The 26225-nt window shown below is 42.1% G+C and overlaps 1 long non-coding RNA gene across 1 annotated transcript in view; it reads left to right on the top strand.

Annotated features, from left to right (window-relative positions):
• The first annotated feature begins 6476 nt into the window (after positions 1 to 6476).
• The window catches only part of LOC138368262 (uncharacterized), a 168806-nt gene continuing 149057 nt past the window's right edge, over positions 6477 to 26225 (top strand). Inside the window, exon 1 of the long non-coding RNA XR_011229558.1 lies at positions 6477 to 6562. This is a non-coding gene — a long non-coding RNA (uncharacterized lncRNA). The remainder of the gene's footprint in view (positions 6563 to 26225) is intronic.

The raw sequence follows: 26225 nt of genomic DNA, 5'->3' as shown, positions 1-26225 counted from the left end.
CACAGAACCCTACATCCACAGTGAGACCTTCCCAGCTTCTCCTCCCGAAAGCACTGACAAGGAGTCAGCGCTTTCTAATTCTGAAATCCTTAATGATCTTCCCAAATACTTTCAGGATAATCATAGTGCACCTCTCGTCAAGATCTTCAGAGAACATCAAGAGTTGTTCCGAGATGATCCCCAAGAGTGTAATGTTACCCAGCACGACATCCAACTGCTCCCCGACACCCGGCCGATTCGTCAACCCTTCTACCGAATCAGCCCGAGCAAGAAGGAAGTCATGCGTGCTGAGGTGCAATACCTCTTGGATCATGGACTGGCTACACCTTGTGAGTCCCCCTGGGCCTCACCCTGTATCTTGGTGCCCAAACCCCAAGGTAAGGTGCGGTTGTGCACTGACTATCGAAAACTGAACTCTGTCACTGTCAAGGATGCTTACCCCTTGCCAAGGATAGATGACATCCTTGATGCCATTGGTAGTGCCCAGTACTTGTCCCAAGTGGACTTGCTTAAGGGGTACTATCAAGTGTGTCTAACGGAGCGCGCTAAAGAGATATCTGCCTTCGTCACTCCTTTTGGACTTTTCAGATATGAACGCCTTCCTTTCGGACTATGTAATGCCCCGGCCACCTTTCAAAGAGCTGTCAACCGTGTCATCCAGGGCTTGGATAACACATACGCCTACCTGGACGATATCGTCGTAGCCTCCAACTCCTGGAGTGAACATCTGCTCCAGCTGCGACGTCTGTTCTCCAAGCTCCTGACAGCCGGCCTCACCATCAACCTGGGCAAGTCCACTTTCGCGAAAGGTAAAGTGCGTTATCTGGGTCATGTTATTGGGAGTGGCAGCATAGCTCCGTTAGACTCACACACTCAAGCCATCCTACAGTATCCACAGCCTACCACCAGGAAGCAGCTCCTGCGCTTCCTTGGTCTTGCCTCTTACTACCGTAGGTTTGTGAGGAATTTCAGTACAGTCGCCACACCTCTAATTCTATTAACCAGTCCCAAGCAACGGTATAATTGGACCATGCAGCAAACCGTTGCTTTCGAACAACTCAAATTCCTCCTCTGTTCTAACCCCATTCTCGCCTCTCCAGATATCACCAAGCCTTTCGTCCTTCATGTCGACGCCAGTGGTACCGGCGTTGGTGGTGTCCTGATGCAACGTCGAGGCGAGGAGGTTCTACCTGTCAGCTACTACAGCTACAAACTGAAACCACACCAGAGGAACTACAGCACTATTGAAAAGGAGCTACTATCCATCGTCCTGAACCTCCAACACTTCGCTCCGTACCTACAAGGCGCCAGGTCTACCACCATCTTCTCAGACCACAACCCTCTCCGCTTCCTACATCAAGCCCAATTCACCAACCAGCGTCTTCTACGATGGGCTCTGTATTTACAAGACTTCAACCTGGAGATCCGCTATATCAAGGGTTCTGACAACACCATAGCCGATGCCCTCTCCAGAGTTTATGAAGTAGAAGCGACACCATCCATTACTCCACCAAATAACGACGTACTTCTTCCAGAACCGCAGGCTTCGGGGGAGAGTTGTGACGATAATCTCCTTCAAGAGATTGAGCCTGCTCTTCCCTCCAAAATTACGTCTTCACAATTATATAAAAAGACTATGGAAGAAATGTCCAACAACGCCAACAACACCAGCACCAGCAAGGCTTGCCAGGGTGAGCAGAAACGTATGCAACCAGCCACCTGTTCGAACTCCAACCACCAAACTACCCGTTGATCGCTACGGCTCCGCTGATTGGTCGCCGGTCTGGCTGCACCTGCACTCGCCCCCAATACTACCTGATGTCTGGGGTCGCCCCAACATCAGTCCTCAGAATGTTCCGTGCTTTCGTAGCCAGCACTCCTCCCAGCTAGACGTTAGCGTGTACTGAGAGAGGTGGTGGCTTTAAGCCAATATTCCAGCACCTCCCACTTAACTTTTGTGTTGCACTTATTATTTTGCCTTAACGTAACTTTCATTGTGTCATTTAAGTATTCTTATTATTTTGATTCATTGATTTTATTATACATATTTGTTTGTGCATTATTTTCATGTTTTGATTTATTTAACGTAATTAAAATTTCATTGTTAAAGTTTTACTTGTGTTTTGTGTGTCTTCTCCTTACCTTACCACAGACGAAGTTCCAGTTTTTCTATTTTTTTTTTATAACTATGTGACGAGGCCATACCCCTAGCCTTAAACAGCCGAACACCAACGCGTTACCGTCACAAGTTTTATGGGGGCCTGTCCGGGAGTTGAACCCGGGACCTCTCGCAAAAATTAAGTCAGAAAATGAACCAAGGAGACTTAGGATACCTAGCCCCACTAGTTGACAGGGGGTTAATTAAGTTAATTCATTGGGAGTGATAAGGTGAGACAAACCACATTGGGAGAGGAAAGTGTTGAGGTTTTCTTCTCTAGTAATAGTAAATTTAATGATATATATATATATATATATATATATATATATATATATATATATATATATAGCATTTTACCAAATCACCTCATACTTTGGGGCACACGTGAGGAACACAAATGCGAACAAGCCTGAATGGTCCCCAGGACAATATGCAACTGAAAACTCACACCCCAGAAGTGACTCGAACCCATACTCCCAGAAGCAACGCAACTGGTATGTACAAGACGCCTTAATCCACTTGACCATCACGACCGGACAAAATGAGGTGATAGCCGAGGCTATTTGAACCACCCCACCGCCGGCACTCGGATAGTAATCTTGGGCATAGCATTTTACCAAATCACCTCATACTTTGGGGCACACGTGAGGAACACAAATGCGAACACATATATATATACACATATATATATGAACACACACATATATATATATATATATATATATATATATATATATATATATATATACATATATATATATATGTATATATGTATATATATATATATATATATATATATATATATATATATATAATGTTACAAAATGACTTGTGTTGTTTTCTATATTAGCCTGCTTCCTGTTAGTATTGTCTACCTCATCAAACCTTTATACAATCAAAATTTTATTTGAAGTTATGCCCGAAATGTTCAGTTCATATTTGTAGTTATATTCAATGTTTACTTGTTTTACCTATGTATCTCTCTCTTTTATATCTCATATCTATATACATTTGAACAAATATTATTATTATTATGCCCGAAACACTTTGCGTAATAGTGGCTTTAGGCATTGTATGTACTAGCTCTATCTATAAGTCAAACAATCCTTGTAAATATTTATTGTATGTATGTACCTTACCTAAATAAAATTGTATTGTATTGTATTGTATTATTATTATTATTATTATTATTATTATTATTATTATTATTATTATTGTTATTATTATTATTATTATTATTATTGTTATTATTGTTATTATTATTATTATTATTATTGTTATTATTGTTATTATTGTTATTATTATTATTGTTATTATTATTATTATTATTATTATTATTATTATTATTATTATTATTATTATAGTAATACTACTACTAATAATAACTATAATAATAATAACAATAATAGTGCCCATCAAGTTTTTTTCTTAACAAAATAAATAAATAAATAAATAAATATATAAATAAATAAATGTTTATTTAGGTAAGGTACATACATACAAGAGATTTTACAAAGAATGATGGATTTATAGATAGAGCTAGTACATACAATGCCTAAAGCCACTATTACGCAAAGAGTTTCGGGCAGGGAAAACATTAATTACTAAAGCTTAATACTAATTGAGTATAAAGAATAAAATGTGTTGAGAACAAATAAAAATAGAGATACAAAAGGGGGGGGGTAACATGGCTGAAAAAGCAGCACAAATACGATTAGGTCGACAAACAGCGTTGTTTAAAAAAAAAAGCAGACATGGGTTGACAATAGAAGGGTAAGGTAGGTTACAGGGAATTTATTAGGTAGTACTTCGTTTTTATCATAAACTGGTTGAGAGAGGTACAGTCTTTAACATGGTTGGGAAGGTCATTCCACATTCTGGGTCCCTTGATTTGTAGAGCATTTCTAGTTTGATTAAGTCGAACTCTAGGAATATCAAAACTGTATTTATTTCTGGTGTGGTGCTCATGGGTTCTGTTACAACCTTCTATGAAGCTTTTGAGGTCAGGATTGGCATTACAGTTCAGCGTTTTATATATGTATAATACACATGAGAGAATGTGCAGTGACTTAATATCTAACATATTCAGAGATTTGAGTAGGGGTACCGAGTGATGTCTGGGGCCAGAGTTGGATATTGTCCTAATAGCAGCTTTGCGTTGAGTAATTAGAGGACGTAAATGATTTTGGGTAGTAGAACCCCAAGCACAAATACCTTAGTTGTATTGTATTGTATTGTATTGTATTGTATTGTATTGTAGTTGAGATATGGATAGATAAGGGAGTAATAGAGCATCACCAGGGCATGGCGGGGTACATAATATCTGATCTTAGAAAGAATGCCAACAGTTTTTGAAACTTTTCTTGATATATTTAGAATGTGTCCCTGGAAATTCAGCTTATGGTCAATGAGAACGTCAAGGAATTTGCCATCTAATTTGTTACAAATTTGAGTATTGTTTATTCTGAGATTTATTTGATTCGAGGATTTATTGCCAAACAGAATATAGAAAGTTTTGTCAGTGTTAAGGGTGAGTTTGTTGGCAGTTAGCCAAAGATGGACTTTATTTAGCTCAGTATTTACTGTGGCATTTAGAGCAAGGGGGTCAGGACTGGAGTAAATGAAGGTTGTGTCGTCAGCAAATAGAATTGGTTTGAGGTGTTGGGAGGCATTTGGAAGGTCATTAATGTAGATGAGAAAGAGGAGAGGGTCAAGTATGCTGCCCTGAGGAACACCAATGTTGATGGGTAGGGTGGGGGAAATTGAATTATTCACAGAAACATACTGGAGCCTGTCAGTAAGGAAATATTTGAGGTATTGCAGGGAGTGTCCTCTGACTCCATAATGATGTAATTTAAGAAGAAGGTTTTGGTGGTTGACAGTGTCAAAAGCCTTACGCAGGTATATTAAGCCAATTAAGTATATTAGGTATAGACAGCAATGTGCTGCTTCCTTATTCTATATGAGATATTACACAGTGTAGATCAAAACCTAGCTACAGGTTCATCCAATATTCCCATCACACAGGATGGTTAGTCATACATGGAATCAGGGAGGAAAACACCAGCCTCAATAAAAAAAAGTCAACTCTGACTAAAAATTAGGAGAGAACATAAAATGTAAGACTGATCTATGAGCCTCCACTAGGAAAATCTGGGTACAGCATAAGAATATCTTCCAATATCTGAAGTCACTTATAACGGAAATTACATATATAGTGTTGGAGAGTGTGTCCCAGCTCTTGTTCACATAGTTTACAATTGGAATGTTTACCATTGAGGGATTCATTACCTTCAATCACCTGCCATATATACCGATATCCCAGCCTAATTATGGCAATTACAATGTCACACTGTCTAGTGGATGTTTTGTGCTGCCCGAACATATAATTATAGGTTCTAAACATGTCATAGCCGTTTATACTCGTGCTTTCTGGTCTTTGTGTGTCAGTGACGGCTCTTCTGTTTTCGCTAATTTCCTGAAATATTGTGGCTTTTACAACAGAGATTGAAATGCCCATATCCAACTCAATTTCAGGCCTATCACATGCAGTTTTAGCTGCCTTGTCTGTGTCATCATGCTGGGGCAACACCTACGTGAGATGGTATCCATACAAATGAGACTCAGAAACTCTTGCTCTTTGCATTAACAATGTTATTTATAATGGATGTTACAACACTCCTAGTGTCAATTTTGCATGTTGGGGTTTTAAGTGCCTAAAAAGCTGACTTTGAATCACAGAAAATTACTCCTACACTGTTCTTCAGTGCGTTAGTGGCAAGTAGTAGTGCAGCTAATTGCCCATCAGGTAAATTTATGTTCTCCTCTGATTCCGTATATGACTAACCATCCTGTGAGATGGGGATATTGGATGAACTTATAGCTAGTCTTCGATCTACACTGTGTAATCTTTCATATGTATCTTCCCAAGGGTCCTTTAGTACATTAGTTTTGGGTTTTGCCCGAAACTCTATGCTTGTCAGTGGCTTTGCAAGAATGTAAAAATATTACTCTAATGTAATCTCACCAACCTATTGTACCTTCTTGCGTTTGAAATATTATCATTATTATAAAATAAACAAAATAAAATAAATAAATATTTTACAAGAGTTTTGTTCTCGTTACTACTCACTAAAGTGTTTCATTAAAATAGTGGCGACAATTAACAATTAAAACAAGAAAACCTGAGGTAATATTTATTAAAGTTATTTATATAATGGGTTTTAGAATTGTAAATGATTATTGTATGCTTTAGTAAAGGTTAAAATATCACTTAGGAGTAGATGAGATCAGCGGTGCTGTATAGGATGTGAAGCAAAGTTGTTTACCATCACTACGCGGAGCACATTAACCCGCCAACTTCATTTAACGTTTGTACAGAACTGTTCTCCCACGAAGGATTGCGTGAGTCTTTACTTAGTTTTTTGAGTTATGAATTATTTAGTACAGAACGAACAGTATGAAGAGTCCATTAGACAAGGTGACATTGCAGGTGTCAGTAATAGATTGGATGCAGGATGGGAGTAACGGTTCTCAATAACGGGATAACAGGAGATATTTTTTCACCTATAAGGTTATAAGCTCTTTGAACCACCTACTCTCTGAAGCGGTAAATGGCAAAAACACTGATACAATTATGATAAATGGGGGGGGGGGGGAGACCTTTTGTAAGCTGCCAGCTTCCTGTCCCCATCGAGCCCACTAGAGAGTTAGTGACTCAGCCCTCAGGTAAATTCATATAATGAATCTTCTAACAGTGACAAGATATCATCCGAAGCAAGGCCTGTAACATATAAGAGTTTGGGTGACAACATTCAAAGAGTACAGTATTACAAACTTCTGATTCATCAGAGTTAGTTATCCTTTTCTCCATCCATTGACACTGTGTGACACTGTCACTTGCAGGTGTTACACACCTGCAGTTATGATGGGCAGACATATGTTTAGAGCCTGTCTAAAAAGAATTATAAGTGGGAAATCGGCTACTTCCTTTAATTTGTGAAGTAATTTAATTTGGTTAGCATATGCTGTTCCATGCAAAGTAAAAATAAATATACATATCTAACATTTTCTTTATTTCGACTGTATGCATGTACGTAATATATACAGTGCATTTTAAAAAATTCACATTATGCTTATTGAGAAAATCCTTAGGAGCCGTGATGAGGATTCGAACCTATGCGGTGGGTGTTCCCACGTACATGCCCTAGTCAGCTAGGCCACAAGACGACTAGGGTATGTGGGTGTGGGACTACCCACCGCATAGGTTCGGACCCTCATTACGACTCCTACGGATTTTCTCATTGACACATCACATAAGTGTGATTACTCTGAATGTTCTACCTTGAAAGAGGTAGAACATTCCTGAAATAACAGAGCCAGAGTGCATGGGGAAATTGTGTAAAAATCCTGGTCTGCCTTTAGTGGAAACATCAGGAAATCATTGTGAGCTCAGTAGAGTTCCAGGTTGCAATCCTTTTGACTATGTAGTGGCCTAGTTGACTAGGGAGTGTGTGTGTGGGAACACCCACCACATGTTTGAATCATCATCACGGCCCCTATGGATTTTCTCATTGACACATGACGTTAATGTGATTACTGTGTGCATTTGTACTTAATAGCTAGAACACATTACTTGGACTACTATACAAGGCCTGAGTTGCCCAACAACAATTTGAGTTTTCCTGAAATTATATGTTTTTCTAAATATTTTTTTCTTGTGGAATGATAAAGCTTTCCATTATATATGATTTTACAGTATTTTTATTTTGAGTTAGAAATAATGAAGAAGTATTTATTTATTTATATACAAGAAAGTACATTTGGTTTATGAGAGTACATAGCATTGATGTTTTTACATTCTTGCAGAGCAACTGACACACATAGCGTTCGAGCAGAATGTGACCAAACCTAATCTATCCTTGGCTAACTGTCTTAACCTATCTAAACCTAACATTCATGTTCTTAATGTAATTTAACCCCTGCACTGCACACGTGTTTGTGGCAAAAACTTCATAGTGCAATTGTTAAGGACATATTTTTGTTGTTTTTACAAATGTTCATGTAAAGTTAATGTCAAAATGTTTCCAAACTCAACTATTTTAATTTCAAAACACAAAGACTGGTGAAAACATTAAAAAACATTAAAATAGTGTATAGCCTAAATAAAAAAAAAAAACGCCTCTCAAAATGGCATTTGTTGTTTGGCGCAGTGCAGTGGTTAATAATCTTAATTCTAATTAACCAATGTGAAATTTTGGTTGGAAAAAACACTGCCTATTAGGCAGGTAATGAAATTTTTTATCATTACTTGCCGATGTAGCCCTGACTGAATATAATTCATGCCAACAAAATTACTCGCAATTTTTCAAGAGATGTGTAAATATTTTATTCAAAAGGATCTGCTACCAGGAATTTAAGCCAAATATCTCCAGTTTGCTAACTATAAGTAATAACTGATTGATTGTAACCTGAATTTACCAGATTTTTTCGGGAGGTCACTAATACTAAAGGCCTCGACAAGGACAGGAAGCTGACGGCTTGTCAAAAGTCCCTCCCCCCATTTACCAGCCTACTCACCACTGCCCACTGAATAGGGGCGGTGTGCAGGATAAACATATCAATTATGACATGAGCTCTCCACATATGTCAGTTGCCTAATTTACAAACTGTACAGTGCATCCTCACTTCAAGTGGTGTCAGTAGTTGGGGTTTAGTGTCAAGGGGCAGGTGATGAAAGTTATTCTCATTGGAGGCAGCTGGAGTTAGTGTTGTCAGAAAAGACTGGTGGTGTCAGTGGTGGAATCTGTTGTCAGGGAGGCAAGTGGTGGAAGTTGTTGTCAGGGGAGGCAAGTGGTGTCAGTGGTTGAAGTTATTGTCAGGGAGGCAAGTGGTAGAAGTTGTTGTCAGGGGAGGCAAGTGGTGTCAGTGGTTGAAGTTATTGTCAGGGAGGCAAGTGGTGGAAGTTGTTGTCAGGGGAGGCAAGTGGTGGAAGTGGTTGAAGTTATTGTCAGGGAGGCAAGTGGTGGAAGTTGTTGTCAGGGGAGGCAAGTGGTGGAAGTTGTTGTTAGGGAGGCAAGTGGTGGAAGTTGTTGTCAGGGGAGGCAAGTGGTGTCAGTGGTTGAAGTTATTGTCAGGGAGGCAAGTGGTGGAAGTTGTTGTCAGGGGAGGCAAGTGGTGGAAGTTGTTGTCAGGGAGGCAAGTGGTGGAAGTTGTTGTCAGGGGAGGCAAGTGGTGGAAGTTGTTGTCAGGGGAGGCAAGTGGTGGAAGTTGTCAGGGGAGGCAAGTGGTGGAAGTTGTTGTCAGGAGAGGCAAGTGGTGGAAGTTGTCAGGGGAGGCAAGTGGTGGAAGCTGTCAGGGGAGGCAAGTGGTGGAAGTTGTTGTCAGGGAGGTAAGTGGTGGAAGTTGTTGTCAGGGGAGGCAAGTGGTGGAAGCTGTTGTCAGGGGAGGCAAGTGGTGGAAGCTGTCAGGGGAGGCAAGTGGTGGAAGTTGTCAGGGGAGGCAAGTGGTGGAAGCTGTCAGGGGAGGCAAGTGGTGGAAGTTGTTGTCAAGGGAGGCAAGTGGTGGAAGTTGTTGTCAGGGGAGGCAAGTGGTGGAAGTTGTTGTCAGGGGAGACAAGTGGTGGAAGTTGTCAGGGGAGGCAAGTGGTGGAAGCTGTCAGGGGAGGCAAGTGGTGGAAGTTGTTGTCAGGGAGGTAAGTGGTGGAAGTTGTTGTCAGGAGAGGCAAGTGGTGGAAGCTGTTGTCAGGGGAGGCAAGTGGTGGAAGTTGTTGTCAGGGGAGGCAAGTGGTGGAAGTTGTCAGGGGAGGCAAGTGGTGGAAGTTGTTGTCAAGGGAGGCAAGTGGTGGAAGTTGTTGTCAGGGGAGGCAAGTGGTGGAAGTTGTCAGGGGAGGCAAGTGATGGAAGCTATTGTCAGGGGAGGCAAGTGGTGTCAGTGGTTGAAGTTATTGTCAGGGAGGCAAGTGGTGGAAGTTGTTGTCAGGGGAGGCAAGTGGTGGAAGTTGTTGTCAGGGGAGACAAGTGGTGGAAGTTGTCAGGGGAGGCAAGTGGTGGAAGATGTTGTCAGGGGAGGCAAGTGGTGGAAGATGTTGTCAGGGGAGGCAAGTGGTGGAAGTTGTTGTCAGGGGAGGCAAGTGGTGGAAGATGTTGTCAGGGGAGGCAAGTGGTGGAAGTTGTTGTCAGGGGAGGCAAGTGGTGGAAGTTGTTGTCAGGGGAGGCAAGTGGTGGAAGTTGTTGTTAGGGAGGCAAGTGGTGGAAGTTATTGTTAGGGGAGGCAAGTGGTGTCAGTGGTTGAAGTTATTGTCAGGGAAGGCAAGTGGTGTCAGTGGTGGAAGTTGTCAGGGGAGGCAAGTGGTGTCAGTGGTTGAAGTTATTGTCAGGGAAGGCAAGTGGTGTCAGTGGTGGAAGTTGTCAGGGAAGGCAAGTGGTGCCAGTGGTGGAAGTTGTTGTCAGGGGAGGCAAGTGGTGTCAGTGGTGGAAGTTGTTGTCAGGGGAGGCAAGTGGTGGAAGTTGTCAAGGGAGGCAAGTGGTGGAAGCTATTGTTAGGGGAGGCAAGTTGTGTCAGTGGTGGAAGTTGTCAGGGAAGGCAAGTGGTGTCAGTGGTTGAAGTTATTGTCAGGGAAGGCAAGTGGTGCCAGTGGTTGAAGTTATTGTCAGGGAAGGCAAGTGGTGGAAGGTATTGTCAGGGGAGGCAAGTGGTGTCAGTGGTTGAAGTTATTGTCAGGGGAGGCAAGTGGTGGAAGGTATTGTCAGGGGAGGCAAGTGGTGGAAGGTATTGTCAGGGGAGGCAAGTGGTGTCAGTGGTTGAAGTTATTGTCAGGGGAGGCAAGTGGTGGAAGGTATTGTCAGGGGAGGCAAGTGGTGTCAGTGGTTGAAGTTATTGTCAGGGAAGGCAAGTGGTGTCAGTGGTGGAAGTTATTGTCAGGGGAGGTAAGTATAATAATAATAATAATTTATTTAGGAACAGTACATACATAGTTGCAGCATTACAGTACAAACATTCTGTTAGATTTAAAGATAGAGGAAGTACATACAATACCTAAAGCCACTAGTACGCATAGCGTTTCGGGGGCAAGGAGAGGTGGGGAAAAACACTTGGACTAAAACTTAATAGTAATTGAGCTTAAAGTATAAATTGTGTTGAATGAAAAAAAAATAATAAAAGATAAAAAAGAGGGGGAAACATGGTAGAAAATAGCCAATATACAAGTTGGTCAACAAACAGCATTTTCTTTTGAATAGTAAGACATGGGTTGACATTTAGAAGTAAGGTAGGTTACATGGAGTTAATTAGGTAGTACTTAGTTTTCGTCTTAAACTGGTTGAGAGAGGTACAATCTTTGACATAATTGGGAAGGTCATTCCACGTTCTGGGTCCCTTGATTTGTTGAGCATTTCTAGTTTGATTAAGTCTAACTCTTGGAATATCAAATGAGTATTTGTTTCTGGTGTGGTGCACATGTGTTCTGTTACAACCTTCTAGGAAGCGTTAAAGGTCATGATTGACATTACAATTCAGAGTTTTAAATATATATAGTACACAAGAGAGGATGTGCAGTGACTTAATATCTAACATATTTAGAGATTTGAGTAAGGGTACCAAGTGCTGTCTGGGGCCAGAGTTAGATATTGTTCTAATAGCAGCTTTGTGTTGGGTAATTAGAGGACGTAAATGATTTTGGGTAGTAGAACCCCAAACACAAATACCATAGTTGAGATAAGGATAGATGAGAGAGTAATAGAACGTCATCAGGGCAGGGTGAGGAACATAATATCTGATCTTAGAAAGAACGCCAACAGTTTTAGAAACTTTTTTGCTATATTTAGAATGTGTCCCTGGAAATTCAGCTTGTTATCGATGAGGACACCAAGGAATTTACCATCAACTTTACTACTGATTTGTATATTGTTTATTCTTAAATTAATTTCATTTGAGGATTTATTACCAAACAAAATATAGAAAGTCTTGTTAATGTTAAGGGTGAGTTTGTTAGCAGTTAGCCAAAGATGGACTTTATTTAGTTCAGTATTCACAGTGACATTTAGAGCAAGAGGGTCAGTACTGGAGAAGATGAAAGTTGTGTCATCAGCAAATAAGATTGGTTTGAGGTGTTGAGAGGCATTTGGAAGGTCATTAATGTAGATGAGAAAGAGGAGAGGGCCAAGTATGCTGTCCTGTAGAACACCGATGTTTATAGGTAGTGTCGGAGAAATGGAATTATTCACAGAAACATACTGGAGCCTGTCAGTAAGGTAGGACTGAAGGTATTGCAGGGAGTGACCTCTGACTCCATAATGATGTAATTTAAGAAGAAGGATTTGGTGGTTGACAGTGTCAAAAGCCTTACGTAGGTCCACAAATATCCCAACAGGGAACTCATTTTTATGAAGAGTTGCATGTATCAAGTTAATCATACTAATAAGTGCATCGTTAGTGCTTTTTTTGGGTCTGAAGCCATATTGACAAGAGCTTAGTATATAGTGTTTGGCTAGATAAGAGTAAAGCTGCTTGTAGATTAGTTTTTCAAATATTTTTGACAAGTTTGGCAGAATTGATATCGGTCTGAAGTTGTTGACATCAGTGAGATCACCACATTTATGGACTGGGGTTACTCTCTCTCCTTTTTAGAATATCTGGAAAAGTTTGGAGTTCAAGTGACTTGTTGTAGAGCAATGCAATGGCAAGGGCTAAAGATCTGGAGGCTTTTTTGTAGATTAGAGTTGGTATCTCCGTAAGGGCACTAGACTTGGTATTAAGGGAAAGGATTACCTCATTTACATCAGTGGAATTAGCGGGCGTTAGGTACAGAGACTGGGTAGTTACCTGTAAGATAGTCCTGAACATTAGTACTGGAAGATGGAATATCATTAGCAAGGGATGACCCAATGGATGAGAAGAACCTATGGAATTCAATAGCAGTATCAATGGCTGAAAGCAGACCATCGTTATTGGACAGGATTATTGGTTTGTTATTTAAAATCTTTTTTGATTCCAATATTTGTGAAATTGTGCTCCATGTTTTCTTGATGTTGCCCTTTGTTTGAGTAAATTTATCTTCTTAGTATTTAATTTTGGCTCTTCTAATTATTTTAGATAGTAATGATGAGTAATTCTTTGAAAGTTCTTTGGAGACGATACCTAACCTATACTTCTTCTCAAGTTCATGTTTTTTATTAATAGATTTAAGTATCCCCTTTGTAAGCCAAGGATTGTTTAGCCTTTTAGTTGTGACTTGTTTCGTTAGCATAGGTCAGTGGGTGTTATAGAGGCTGAGAGTTTTTTGAAGAAATGATTGCACTGCTAGGTTGATGTCTCCTGTGGAACCTAATTCGGACTCCCAGTTGATATTAGCGGCAGCAGCTATAAAATTGCCTATAGAAGTTTCATTGTGTAGCCTAAAGCTTATCTTCCTTGTATCTAGAGGTGGTTTGTGAATGTTGGTTAGAAGAAATGTGGGGTAATCGTCTGTAGTGCTATCAGTGGTGAAAGTGGTGAAAGCTGTTGTCAGGGGAGGCAAGTGGTGTCAGTGGTGGAAGTTGTTGTCAAGGGAGGCAAATGGTGTCAAAGGTTGAAGCTGTTGTCTAGGTACGTGAGTGGTGTCTGGTGGAAGCTGGTGTCAAGGGAGGCAAGTGGTGTCAGTGGTGGAAGCTGTTGTCAGGGGAAGCAAGTGGTGTCAGTGGTGGAAGTTGTTGTGAAGAGAGGCAAGTGGTGTCAGTGGTGGAAGCTGTTGTCAAGGGAGGCAAGTGGTGTCAGTGGTGGAAGTTGTTGTCAAGGGAGGCAAGTGGTGGAAGTTGTTGTCAAGGAAGGCAAGTGGTGTCAGTGGTGGAAGCTGTTGTTAAGGGAAACAAGTGGTGTCAGTGATGGAAGCTGTTGTCAATAGAGGCAAGTAGTATCAGTGGTGGAAGTTGTTGTCCAGGTAGGCAAGTAATGTCAGTGGTGGAAGCTGTTGTCAAGAGAGGCAAGTGGTGTCAGTGGTGGAAGCTGTTGTCAAGAGAGGCAAGTGGTGTCAGTGGTGGAAGCTGTTGTCAAAGGAGGCAAGTGTGTCAGTGTTGGAAGTTGTTGTCAAGGGAGGCAAGTGGTGTCACTGGTGGAAGCTGTTGTGAAGGGAGGCAAGTGGTGTCACTGGTGGAAGCTGTTGTCAAGAGAGGCAAGTGGTGTCAGTGGTGGAAGCTGTTGTCAAGAGAGGCAAGTGGTGTCAGTAGCGGAAGCTGTTGTCAAGGGAGGCAAGAGTGTCAGTGTTGGAAGTTGTTGTCAAGGGAGGCAAGTGGTGTCAGTAGCGGAAGCTGTTGTCAAGAGAGGCAAGTGGTGGAAGTTGTTGTCAAGAGAGGCAAGTGGTGTCAGTAGCGGAAGCTGTTGTCAAGAGAGGCAAGTGGTGGATGCTGTTGTCAAGGAAAGCAAGTGGTGTCAGTGGTGGAAGCTGTTGTCAAGGAAAGCAAGTGGTGTCAGTGGTGGAAATTGTGATGGGAGGCAAGTGGTGTCAGTGGTGGAAGCTGTTGTCAAGGTAGGCAAGTGGTGTCAGTGGTGGAAGCTGTTGTCAAGGTAGGCGTTGGAGGATGCTGTTGTCAAGGGAGGCAAGTGATGTCAGTGGTGGAAGCTGTTGTCAAGGAAAGCAAGTGGTGTCAGTGGTGGAAATTGTGATGGGAGGCAAGTGGTGTCAGTGGTGGAAGCTGTTGTCAAGGTAGGCACGTGGTGTCAGTGGTGGAAGCTGTTGTAAAGGGAGGCGAGTGTGTCAGTGGTGGAAGCTGTTGTCAAGGTAGGCACGTGGTGTCAATGGTGGAAGTTGTTGTCAAGGTAGGCAAGTGTGTCAGTGGTGGAAGCTGTTGTCAAGGTTGGCAAGTGTGTCAGTGGTGGAAGCTGTTGTCAAGGTAGGCAAGTGTGTCAGTGATGGAAGCTGTTGTCAAGGTAGGCATGTGGTGTCAGTGGTGGAAGCTGTTGTCAAGGTAGGCAAGTGTGTCAGTGGTGGAAGCTGTTGTCAAGGTAGGCAAGTGTGTCAGTGGTGGAAGCTGTTGTCAAGGTAGGCACGTGGTGTCAGTAGTGGAAGCTGTTGTCAAGAGAGGCAAGTGGTGGAAGTTGTTGTCAAGAGAGGCAAGTGGTGGAAGCTGTTGTCAAGAGAGGCAAGTGGTGTCAGTGGAGGATGCTGTTGTCAAGGAAAGCAAGTGGTGTCAGTGGTGGAAGTTGTGATGGGAGGCAAGTGGTGTCAGTGGTGGAAGTTGTGATGGGAGGCAAGTGGTGTCAGTGGTGGAAGCTGTTGTCAAGGGAGGTATTGGAGGAAGCTGTTGTCAACGTAGGCAAGTGGTATCAGTGGTGGAAGTTGTCAAGGGAGGCAAGTGGTGTCAGTGGTGGAAGTTGTTGTCAAGGGAGGCAAGTGTGTCAGTGGTGGAAGTTGTTGTCAAGGGAGGCAAGTGGTGTCAGTGGAGGAAGTTGTTGTGAAGGGAGGCAAGTGGTGTCAGTGGAGGAAGCTGTTGTCATGAGAGGCAAGTGGTGTCAGTGGAGGAAGTTGTTGTGAAGGGAGGCAAGTGGTGTCAGTGGAGGAAGCTGTTGTCATGAGAGGCAAGTGGTGTCAGTGGAGGAAGTTGTTGTCAAGGGAGGCAAGTGGTGTCAGTGGTGGAAGCTGTTGCCAAAGGAGGCAAGTGTGTCAGTGGTGGAAGTTGTTGTCACGGGCGGCAAGTGGTGTCAGTGGTGGAAGTTGTCAAGGGAGGCAAGTGGTGTCAGTGGTGGAAGCTGTTGTCAAGGGAGGTATTGGAGGAAGCTGTTGTCAAGAGAGGCAAGTGGTGTCAGTGGAGGATGCTGTTGTCAAGGAAAGTAAGTGGTGTCAGTGGTGGAAGTTGTTGTCAAGGGAGGCAAGTGGTGTCAGTGGTGGAAGTTGTTGTGAAGGGAGGCAAGTGGTGTCAGTGGAGGAAGCTGTTATCAGGGAAGGGAAGTGTTGTCAGTGGTGGAAGCTGTTATCAGGGGAAGGGATGTGTTGTCAGTGGTGGACGCCGTTGTTGTAACACCGTAAAGGTGTTTTGTTTAGTTGTATTTAATATATACATATAATTCACGAGTCACAGACAAGGATTTGAGAGGCGCCAGTTTGTCGGCCTGAAACTCACACCTCTAAGCGTTAATGACCTCAAGTTGACCTGAGGTCAAGTCATAGGAATTTCACCTTGCTTCTGTTAATCTTATAATTGTAGCCTGATAGCCTTCAAACATGCTGACATTTAAGGAGTGGCTTGGTAGAGTGCCTGAGGCTATCTACTTGTGGGTGGAGTTAGCTACTAGGTTTCCCAATATATACTGAGGGAGCTGTAGAGCATAGAGAGAGAAGCAATAGGAGACCAGCCAGCAGAGCAGAGCTGAGGCCAGCCGTCGAGATAGGCTGTCGCCGGACGGGGGGTTGACGCTGCCTGACAACTGCAGACTCCCCCCCCCCCCCCCCTCTCTATTCAACTTAGACTCAGTCCTCGGTGAGTGAACTTTTAGGTGACGTGATCGTGTTTACAAGGGTTGTGTGAAAATCAGGGGCAGTCAAGTTGTAGGGTTCTCGAATTCTTGGATGATGACTCACTGTGCAGATTAATCTTGAACATTAAGTTGAATTGCTTAAATTATGATACTTCTCATGTGAAATATAATTGAATTTATTATTTAAATTGTCTTTAACTTTGTTCCCTAGAGTTTTTGAGTTGAGGTGAGAAAGCCTCTGCAGTTACTGGTTTCATGATTTTAATGGGTACATGATACAGATGGAACACACTAATAATGACCTCTTGATAACATCTTTGAGGATATTGTGATACAGACAAGTTCCATTCCTTGTCTTGTAGGTACGGACAAATGAATGGATGGTGGCAGCATTTCTTCTTCTACTATCTACTCTTCTACTATCTACTTTTCTACTTCTACCTATCTACTCCTCCCCCTCCATCCCTCTCCGAACTCTCCCTTTCAACTGACGACCCTCCTCGCTCCTCCCACCTCTCTACCTCTCTCACCCCAAACCCTCACTAATTACTTCATTTTTCATATCTTTCCTTTCGTTTCTCTTATACGTTTGTGGCAGTGAAATGTATTCTAGAGTTCTCTAGGGTTTTGGGTAGCTGATCAAGTTACGACGCCTCTTAGTCCCAGCACCTAGGTAGTCGAATACCTAGGATACAAGGTGTTGAACGAGAGAGGTTGCCGTAGGAACTCTGGGGGTGCTCTAGAATAGTTAGCTAACTGAGGACGGGATAACGGACTAAAGAGAGCTGTTTCCCCTGGCCTCGTTAGTTAACTGGGGGGTGGAATAATGGACAAGAGAGAGCTATTCCCCCCCCCCCCCCCCCCCCCGTTACATTGTCAAGGGAGGCAAGTGGTGTCAGTGTTGGAAGTTGTGAAGGGAGGCAAGTGGTGTAAGTGGTGGAAGCTGTGAAGGGAGGCAAGTGGTGTCAGTGGTGGAAGCTGTTGTCAAGTGAGGCAAGTGGTGTCAGTGGTGGAAACTGTTGTCAAGGGAAGCAAGTGGTGTCAGTGGTGGAAGCTGTTATCAGGGGAGGGAAGTGTTGTTAGTGGTGGAAGCTGTTGTCAAGGGAGGCAAGTGGTGTCAGTGGTGGAAGCTGTTGTCAAGGGAGGCAAGTGGTGTCAGTGGTGGAAGCTGTTGTCAAGGAAGGCAAGTGGTGTCAGTGGTGGAAGCTGTTGTCAAGGGAGGCAGTGGTGTCAGTGGTGGAAGCTGTTGTCAAGGAAGGCAAGTGGTGTCAGTGGTGGAAGCTGTTGTCAAGGGAGGCAGGTGGTGTCAGTGGTGGAAGCTGTTGTCGAGGGAGGCAGTGGTGGAAGCTGTTGTCGAGGGAGGCAAGTGGTGTCGGTAGTGGAAGTTGTGAAGGGAGGCAAGTGGTGTCATTGGTGGAAGCTGTCGTCAAGGGAGGCAAGTGGTGTCAGTCGTGGAAGTTGTTGTCAAGGGAAGCAAGTGGTATCAGTGGAAGCTGTTGTAAAGGGAGGCAAGTGGTGTCAGTCGTGGAAGCTGTTGTCAAGGGAGGCAAGTGGTGTCAGTGGTGGAAGTTGTTGTCAAGGGAAGCAAGTGGTGTCAGTGGTGGAAGATGTTGTCAAGAGGCTCACTGCTTGCTTGTTTTACTAAGAATCTGTCTAAAGACACTTGTTTTTCCCTACATTTTAACACTTGTCTGTAGCAAGACATCACATTGTCATTTAAAAGGTCAATGCAACGGCCTGCTACAGCTTTATCTGGGTGAGTTTTTTCAACAAAACTTTGCAGTTCTTCACATACTTCACACATTTTCTTAATGAGGAAGGGACATCCTCTACTGCCACTTACAACTATTTTCTTAGGTTGAACCTTACCACTGGCTTTCTTGGGACCCATGGCAAGATACTGTATATAATAACATCTTTTATGCTTAAATGGCCAAAAATCTGACAAAAAAACTGTAAATCCTTGTGAAGAATTCAGGTGGGATAGTCACTGGGCATGAGGCACTGGTAAACTGAGGCGCGATCACCATGCCACCACGTGCTAGGTCGGCCCGTACGTGTATCAACAAACTCGTAACCCGATGCAATGCTCATGTCTCGATACAAATTTTCCAAACAAATCGGGCTCATAACCCGAAAAACTCGTAATCAGGGATGCTCATAACCCGAGGTTCCACTGTACAGTTGACCTCGGCTTACAAATGCCCCTCTTTACAAATTTTTCGGGTTACGAAACGGGTTTTGGGTTAAGGTTCATATATACAGTAGTGAATAAAAGCAAAAACATCATGGTGGGAGGAGGATGTTGGCGAGTGAGTTGTTGTTGTGGGGAGGAAGTGGGGGCGAGTGGCGGGCTGGCTGGTGTTGTGACCACTTCTCGTTGCTTTTTGACTCGCCATACCAAATTAGTTGTTTGTTATGGTGAACAAAACTCGAAGAAACTTAGATATAACGTGTGTATACGGTACAACCGCGATTCAACGTACCCCAATTAGCAGCATCTCCGGCTAGGTCGCACACTTTTCAGGCGTGATTTACTCACCCGGTTCAGCGTACTCTGGCTCACCAAAGAAGGGAATATGCAGATTTGCTTACAATGTTGGGACACAGTTCACAGACTGGTGGAAAACTTTCCCATTCTATCACGGGTTACAATTAATATTTCCTTCATATGGCAAGTTGGAGCACACAAGTGGAGCACACAAGTGAACCACACAAGTGCTCCACAAGTGCTCCACTTGGTTACGATGTTGGGACAAAGTTCACAGACTGGTGGAAAACTTTCCCGTTCAGTCACAGGTTACAATCAATAATTCCTTCATATGACAAGTTGGATCACAGAAGTGAACCATATGAACCAAACACCAGCCAGAGTGATCCACACAAGTGAACGACTGTATTTCCATGATTTTCGTTCATTGATTTATGGCACGTATCTTTGTAGATTAATTTAAAGGCTAAAGCGTAAATAGCTAGTTAATGTGTTGAAATCTTCTTATATACATTTTCTGTGATGAAACAAGATGAGTGAGGGTGGACAGATAAGGGAATACTGTACTGTAAACCTCCCTTTACAGTGAGGTTTCACTCACTTTAACCCTTACACTGCTCAGGGGTCCTTGGGACATTTACACCCCTGTGCGCAAGAAAAAAAAATAAAATTTTTTTTTTCGTCTTCTAAACATGTTAATTTGTGTCCCCTGAGCACGGAAAAAAATAAAAAAAAAATCGTAGGTGACATATTTTGGGCGCAATTGACCGAGGAAGTCTGGCAAAAAGTGGGCGTTGACAGAGTGGTCATCAGACCCGGTCAGCGTCACCCGCGTTGACAGATGGGAGTTGCCACAAAGATATTATTACCTAATTGTTTCAATGTCTCCGATTGATTTTTTCTTAGTTTTTTTGCAGTAATATTATTCAATAGTGTGTATTGTAATATATTTATATAATAAAAGTGGTTAATAATCGCTATACTCAAAAGTATGATGTGCATATTAGTGATTCAATTATTATGTTTATAAAACAATGAACAAATAGTTTTGCTGCTATTACACTCTATACACAGGTTATATATAAGTATTGGCATGTTTTGGTCACCATAACGAACCACTAAGTTGGTATTGAGAGTCGAAAAGCAACGAGGAGTTACCACCACACACCAGCCAGCCACTCGCTGCCACTCCCTCAACACACGCACTAAACTTTCTCCCCCAACAATACCATTTGTGGTGTTATTACACTATATACAGACGTTATATATAAGTATGTGTATATTTTGTTCACCACAACTGTACAGCTAAGCTGATATAGTTAGTTCAGGCACTAAGAGTCGTCGCTATAAACAGATGGCGGCTCCCTCACTCATTCAAGGTCACACGCACTAACCTTTCTCCCCCAACAATACCAGTTGTGGTGTTATTACACTATATACAGACGTTATATATAAGTATGTGTATATTTTGTTCACCACAACTGTACAGCTAAGCTGATATAGTTAGTTCAGGCACTAAGAGTCGTCGCTATTCACAGATGGCGGCTGGCGGCTCCCTCACTCTTTCAAGGTCACACGCACTAAACTTTCTCCCCCAACAATACCTTTTGCAGTGTTATTACCCTATATACACATATTATATATAAATATCTACATGTTTTATGCACCGTAACTGTACACCTAAGCTTGTAGTGCACCCAAAGAGCATAGTGGCCACCCTCTAAACAGCTAGACAAATCGTGCAGACGACGTCACCTCCGTCACCCATATGGCTCCTCCCAGCATAATCCTTTTGCTGTTATTACACTAATACACACATTATATATAAGTATCTACATTTGTGTTCACCATAGAGAACCACTGACCTGGTATGGTGAATGCAAACAATAACAGGTGGCCACACAGTTAGTAAACGATGCTGTCTCCCTCCGTCTCTCAGCATCACTCCTCCCACAGCGCTAATTATTACAACAATCCTGCTATTATCACAACCCTGGTTATTTATATCACAGTCATTGGTCATCTGTAATATTGTCATCGCTAAATAATAACAATTATATATTTATTTTGACATTTTTCGGCGATGCTGTGGTCACAAGCTGAACATCAATGCTGTTCGCTCATGCTGTGTGCGCCGGCCTTGGTTGCTCCAACAGTACTGTGCCTCTCACACCTGAGAATATTGCCCACGATTTTTTTTCAAAATGGCATCTGTTTACAAGAGCCCTGAGGAAGCTACTGTGAACAACGTGTAGCCGCGGGCCATTTGAATGAGGCCTGGCACCCTATGGCGTATATATACGCCATGCGCACCATGGGACATGTTACTCAGGGCGTATATATACGCCATGCGCAGTTTAAGGGTTAATCTTTGTCGTCATAGTTCAGCGACCCATGACTTTGAAAGTTTCAGATAAATAAATCATTTTTAAAACTGGTGTTCTAATAGTTTTTAATTATCCTAATTAAGCTGAACTAAATAAAATAAAAAATATACTGTAATATGATAGAAATCAGCTATTTGAGAAATTATTCATGTTATTGGCACAACAACCCCTGTGCAAGTGGACGGGTCTAATCCGTAATTACCTAAGTGTAGTTACAGGATGAGAGCTACGCTCGTGGTGTCCCGTCTTCCCAGCACTCTTTGTCATATAACGCTTTGAAACTACTGACGGTCTTGGCCTCCACCACCACCTCACCTAACTTGTTCCAACCGTCTACCACTCTGTTTGCGAAAGTGAATTTTCTTATATTTCTTCGGCATCTGTGTTTAGCTAGTTTGAATCTATGACCTCTTGTTCTTAAAGTTCCAGGTCTCAGGAAATCTTCCCAATCGATTTTATCAATTCCTGTTATTATTTTGTATGTAGTGATCATATCACCTCTTTTTTCTTCTGTCTTCTAGTTTTGGCATATTTAATGCCTCTAACCTCTCCTCATAGCTCTTGCCTTTCAGTTCTGGGAGCCACTTAGTAGCATGTCTTTGCACCTTTTCCAGTTTGTTGATGTGCTTCTTAAGATATGGACACCACCACACTGCTGCATATTCTAACTTTGGCCTAACAAAAGTCGTGAACAATTTCTTTAGTATATCGCCATCCATGTATTTAAAAGCAATTCTGAAGTTAGAAAGTGTGGCATAGGCCCCTTTGCACAATATTCTTTATGTGGTCCTCAGGTGATAGTTTTCTATCTAGAACCACCCCTAGATCTCTTTCTTTATCAGAATTCTTTAAAGATTTCTCACATAATATATAGGTTGTGTGGGGTCTATGTTCTCCTATTCCACATTCCATAACATGGCATTTATTAACATTAAATTCCATTTGCCAAGTGGTGCTCCATATACTTATTTTGTCCAGGTCATCTTGAAGGGCATGACAATCATCTAAGTTTCTTATCCTTCCTATTATCTTAGCATCATCAGCAAACATGTTCATATAATTCTGTATACCAACTGGTAGATCATTTATGTAGACATTAAATATCACTGGTGCAAGAACTGAACCCTGTGGTACTCCACTTGTGACATTTCTCCAGTCCGATACATTGCCTCTGATTACTGCCCTCATTTTTCTATCAGTCAGAAAATTTTTCATCCATGTTAGAAGCTTACCTGTCACCCCTCCAATATTTTCCAGTTTCCAGAACAACCTCTTATGTGGAACTCCGTCGAAAGCCTTTTTTAGGTCCAGATAGATGCAGTCAACCCAACCAACTCTTTCCTGTAATATCTCTTTGGCTCGATCATAGAAACTGAGTAAATTCGATACACAGGATCTTCCAGATCAAAAACCATACGGTCTGTCTGATATTATATAATTTCTCTCCAGATGTTCTACCCATTTAGTTTTGATTAGTTTTTCCAATACTTTCACTATTACACTTGTCAATGATACAGGTCTCTAATTGAGGGGGTCTTCCCTGCTGCCACTTTTGTAGATTGAAACTATGTTAGCCTGTTTCCACACGTCTGCTACGATTCCTGTACACAGGGATGCCTGAAAGATCAGGTGAAGTGGAATGCTGAGCTCAGATGCACACCACCATGCGTGTTTCGTTCGATTTCGTCGCCACGGTTCAGTGACCTACAGCTTCGAAATAATGAAATTTATTTTATTTAGTTATTTAATTATTTATTTATTTATTTATATACAAGAAGGTATATTGGGTTTGTGAGAATACATAGCATAGTACAGTATTTACACTCTTGTAAAGCCACTAGTACGCCCAGCGTTTCGGGCAGGTCCTTAACCCTTAAAGTGCGCATCACGTCATATGACGTGTTGGAGTACTACGCAAGATTTAAATGGCCCGCGGTTACACGGGGTTCACTACACCTTCATCAGGGCTCTTGTAAACAGACGCCATTTTAAAAAAAAATCGTGGGCCAAACTCCCGGGTGTTATTGCCCTCAGTATTGAGTGAGCAACCAAGCCTGACGCACGCAGCATGAGCTAACAGCACTGCTGTTCAGCTTGTGACCACAACATCGCCTAAAAATGCCAAAATATACTTGTTCATGCTATTATGTAGCGATGATATTATTACAGAAGACCCCTGACTGATAAAACTGACCAGGGTTCTGATAATAGCAGGATTGTGGTGATATTTAGCGCTGTGCGCCATGGAGGGAGGAGTAATGCTGTGGGAGGGAGGGTAGTGGCGATGTCTTCTGACTGTGTGTGGCCACCTTTTATTGACTGCACTCACCATACCAGCTTAGTGGTTCGCTATGGTGGTCACAAATGTAGATACTTATATATAACGTGTGTATAGAGGGTATAAACAGCAAGAGAAGGTTAGGAGCCGCCATTTTGGTGAGGGCGGTGGCGTCGTGCAGACGACGCCACCGTGCAGACGACGGTGTTGTTTACTGGTTACCACGATGGTCTTTGAGCACCATACCAGTTTACTTGTACAAGTATGGTGAATAAAACAGGTAGATATTTATATATAATGTGTGTATATAGCGTAATAACAGCACACAGTATTGTTGGAGGAGAAATTTATTGCGTCTGGCCTAGAGGGCGGCAGCCATCAGCTGACTGTGTGAGGTCCTATGTCTTTGTGCCTTTACTCACCTCACCATACAAGCTTAGATGTACAGTTATGGTGAACAAAACATGTAGGTACTTATATATAACGTCTGTATATAGTGAATTATAGCAAAAACAGTATTGTGGGAGGAGAATGTGGGTGAGTCAGATGACTTGAGGGAGGGCGGGAGTGGCTGGCTAGTACACAGTGGTCACTCCTAGTTACTTTTTGACTCATAACAGCTACTTAGTGGTTCGTTATAGTGAACAAAACATGCAGATACTTATATATAACCTGTGCTTATAGTGTAATAACCGACAAAGTATTTGTTCACTGATTGATGAACATAATTGAATCAACAATATGCACACCATATTTTTGAGTACAGCAATGATTCACTCATTTTATTATATAAATATATCAAACTATATAGTGAATTATAGCAAAAACAGTATTGTGGGAGGAGAATGAGGGTGAGTCAGATGACTTGAGGGAGGGCGTGAGTGGCTGGCTGGTACACGGCGGTCACGCCTCGTTACTTTTTCGTTACTTTATTATACCCCTAGCATGTTAAGGGTTAACCCTTAACATGCTAGGGGTATAATATCCTTTCTTCCCCACAGGCGCATGTAATTTTGAAAAACAAAAACAAAAAAAATATTTTTTCTTCCTAACCTGTTAATTTGTGTTCACTGATCACGGGAAAAATAATAAAAAAATTGTAAGTGGCATATATTGCCCGCTATAGGGCGGGGAAGTCTGGCAAAAGATAGGTGCTGACTCAGCGTGCGTCCCAGGCGGTCTGTTGCTCGCCAGCTGTCAGGCTGAAGTTGCCACAGAGAGAGAATTACCTAATTATTTCAATGTCTCTAATTGATTTTTCATAGTTTTTTTGCTGTAATATTATTCAATAGTGTGTAGTTTGATATATTTATATAATAAAATGAGTGAATCATTGCTGTACTCAAAAATATGGTGTGCATATTGTTGATTCAATTATGTTCATCCATCAGTGAACAAATACTTTGTCGGTTATTACACTATAAGCACAGGTTATATATAAGTATCTGCATGTTTTGTTCATTATAACGAACCACTAAGTAGCTATTATGAGTCAAAAAGTAACGAGGAGTGACCAAATGATCAAATATTATCACTTCATAAGGAAAACTCACAAATGGACGAAGAAAATGACCATCTATTTTGTGCAAATGGCTATCTGCAATGCTTATGTGATGTACAACTACTACACAAAAAATACTAAACAATAATACTACATATACTAAAATACTAAATACTAAACATTTGTGGGCAGGAATTGGGAGTGTAGCTGGAAGGCGTCTGGGCGCTCACTCGCGGTTAACGCGTGGCCCGTCTTCAAGTCGTCGGCGGGTGGAGCGTGACCAGGTTTTTAATTTAATATGCTAATGTTCCTCTAGAGAATTCTATTGCGAACCCATTGATACCAAAATGAAAGACCTAAGACGAAAATTGAGGTGACCAGAGGGAAAAGAGTGAACACATTTTATCGCTTTTGCGGGCTCCTGGGTAACTCGTTCGCACTTTCTCTGTTTGCTGCGGGTAATTAGCCGGGCTTTTGGCGTTTATATGCATATAGTGCTGTAGAGAATTATATTGCGAACACAATGATACCAAATTTAATCTCGTAGGACGAGAATTAAGGTGACAAAGTTGAAGAGAGTATACACTTTTCAGAATTAACGCGCGCTCCCGTGAAAGGCTGGGACCCAAAACGCACAGTTGAGGGGTGGCGGGCGGGGCACGCCAAAGTGTTAAATACATGGATGGCGATATACTAAAGAAACTGTTCACGACTTTTGTTAAGCCAAAGCTAGAATATGCAGCTGTTGTGTGGTGCCCATATCTTAAGAAGCACATCAACAAACTGGAAAAGGTGCAAAGACACGCTACTAAGTGGCTCCCTGAACTGAAGGGCAAGAGCTACGAGGAGAGGTTAGAGGCATTAAATATGCCAAAACTAGAAGACAGAAGAAAAAGAGGTGATATGATCACTACATACAAAATAGTAACAGGAATTGATAAAATCGATAGGGAAGATTTCCTGAG

The sequence above is a fragment of the Procambarus clarkii genome, chromosome 24 (genome assembly GCF_040958095.1).
Source record: "Procambarus clarkii isolate CNS0578487 chromosome 24, FALCON_Pclarkii_2.0, whole genome shotgun sequence".
Lineage (NCBI taxonomy): Eukaryota > Metazoa > Arthropoda > Malacostraca > Decapoda > Cambaridae > Procambarus > Procambarus clarkii.
Note: the sequence above shows the minus strand (reverse complement) of the source record. Positions and strands in the feature narration are given on the sequence as shown.